At 50.7% G+C, this 2,402-nt stretch overlaps 1 pseudogene; it reads left to right on the top strand.

Annotated features, from left to right (window-relative positions):
* Positions 1–1,104: 1,104 nt before the first annotated feature.
* Positions 1,105–1,992, top strand: LOC103289967 (SAGA-associated factor 29-like; annotated as a pseudogene).
* Positions 1,993–2,402: the final 410 nt, after the last annotated feature.

Genomic DNA, 2,402 nt, shown 5'->3' with positions numbered 1-2,402 from the left:
TTCTACAATTGAAACTTTGTAGCCTGGAGTGGAGCCAAGCCTTCTGCTTGCTCCATGGCAGCAGCCATTTCTGTTGGGATTTATTTATCTTCTATAATTGAAACTTTGTAGCCTTAAGTGGAGGCCTGTGCTGTCCAGGGTGTGCAGAAAGCTTGGCTTCCTCCATCGCTGGGGAAACCCAAGCCTCCCTCCTGCTCTCCCCATGGCCGCAGCCATCTTGAGTTAATTTGCATACTCTCTCCTGATTGGCTGGTGGGGATGGCTTGTGAGTGTGGCAGAGTGATGATTAATTTGCATATTACTCTTTTATTAGGTAGGAGGATACTAGTGACCCGTCGTGCACGGGACCCCTACCCCCCGCCCCCGCCGCGCCATGGGACCACCCTGAGTCCCAGAGTCCCGCCCTGCATGGCTGGTGCAATGCAGGATGGCCCTGAGTCCTGGAGCGCCGCCCCAATGCCCACCCTCCCAACCATTCGCAGTGGCCACTGGGCCCCGCTCCCACGGCATGCACGCGGTCCGCAGAAACCCCGGCAGAAGCTGCACAAAACAGCCACCGGCCCCACCCCTGCTGCCCCGCCCCCATTACAGCATGAGGGTCAATTTGCATATTACGTCTTTATTATATAGGATATATATACATATGTATTCAATTGAATATTAGCCATCCTTAAAAAAGAAGGAAATCCTGCCATATCTGACAACATGGATGAACCTGGAGGACATTATGCTTAGTGAAATACGCCAGTCACAAATGAACAAATACTGCATGAATCCACTTATATGAAGAATCTAAAATAGTCAAACTCATAGAAACAGAGAGTAAGATGGTGGTTGCCAGGTGCTGGGGGAGAAGTGGAGAGTTTCTGTGCGATTTCAGTTATGCCAGAAGGATGAGTTCCAGCTCTGCACTGTGACTCAGCTCTTAAAAAGATAAAAGCATGGTTCTTGAGGTGCCTCGAATCTTCAAACTCAAGCGAGTTATTATCTACAGACTTTGAAAAGCATTCGAGGGACATGCCTACACCTTCCCTCGAAATTTCCAGCATGCCATGCTTATCTCCCCCCGCCCCCCGCCCCCCGGGGATCGGCGCCATATGTACCATGGCCCTCGTGTTGGCTGATTCCCGAATCCCAGAACTTCTCACAGAGCTCCATCAGCTGATCAAACAAACGCAGGAAGAGCGTTCACGGAGTGAGCACAACTTAGTGAACATCCAGAAGACCCATGAGTGGATGCAGACAGAGAACAAGATCTCTCCCTATTACCGGACAAAGCCGATGCAGAGGCCCACTGCAACATCCTCTGGAAAGCCCTAGATAAGATTGAGGAAATCAAGTCTCTGTTGGAAGAGAGGTGGATCGCAGCCAAGATCGCAGACCTGTACAATGACTCAGAGCCCCCTCGGAAGACCATGCGCAGGGGGGTGCTGATGACCCTGCTGCAGCAGTCAGCCATGACCCTGCCGCTGTGGATCGGGAAGCCTGGTAACAAGCCGCCCCCACTTTGCAGGGCCATTCCGGCCTCTGGGGACTACGTGGCCAAACCTAGAGACAAGGTGGCTGCCCGGGTCAAGGCCATGGATGGGGATGAGCAGTGGATCCTGGCCAAGGTGGTCAAGTAACAGACATGCCACCAACAATTATGAGGTCGATGACATTGATGAAGAAGGCAAAGAGAGACACACCCTGAGCCAGCGGCGCATCATCCCACTGTCCCAGTGGAAGGCCAACCCTGAGGTGGACTCCTAAGCCTTATTCCAGAAGGAGCAGCTCGTGCTGGCCCTGTATCCTCAGACCACCTGCTTCTACCGTGCCCTGATCCACACACCCCCACAACGGCCCCAGGATGACTATTCAGTCCTGTTTGAAGACACTTCCTATGCAGATGGTTACTCCTCTCCCCTCAATGTGGCCCAGAGGTACGTGGTGGCTTGTAAGGAGCCCAAGAAAAAGTGATGCAGTCTGGCAGTCTCCTGCCATCTCAAGGGGGCATGCAACAAAACATTATGTGATGAAATAATTGTTCTTCCCCTTTAAAAAAAAAAGAAAAAGAAAAGAACGAGTTCCAGAGATCGGCTGCTCAACATAGTGACAATACCATACTGTGCACTTGAAAATGTAAGAGGGTAGCCCTGGCCAGTGTGGCTCAGGTTGGTTGGGTATCATCCTGTGTGCACCAAAAGGTTGCCAGTTCAACTCCCGGTCAGGGCACATGCCTGGGTTTTAGCAGGGGGGGTGCAGGAGACAGCCAATGATGTTTTTGCTCTCAATTCAATGTTTCTCTCTCCCTCTCTCTAAAACCAATACAAAATTTTAGAAAGAAAATATAAGAGGGTAGATCTCATGTTGTCTTCTTATCACAATCAAACACAAAGACATTTCCTAAAAAAAAAAAACTA

This window comes from Eptesicus fuscus, chromosome 22 (assembly GCF_027574615.1).
Source record: "Eptesicus fuscus isolate TK198812 chromosome 22, DD_ASM_mEF_20220401, whole genome shotgun sequence".
In the NCBI taxonomy this organism is placed as follows: Eukaryota; Metazoa; Chordata; class Mammalia; order Chiroptera; family Vespertilionidae; genus Eptesicus; species Eptesicus fuscus.
Note: the sequence above shows the minus strand (reverse complement) of the source record. Positions and strands in the feature narration are given on the sequence as shown.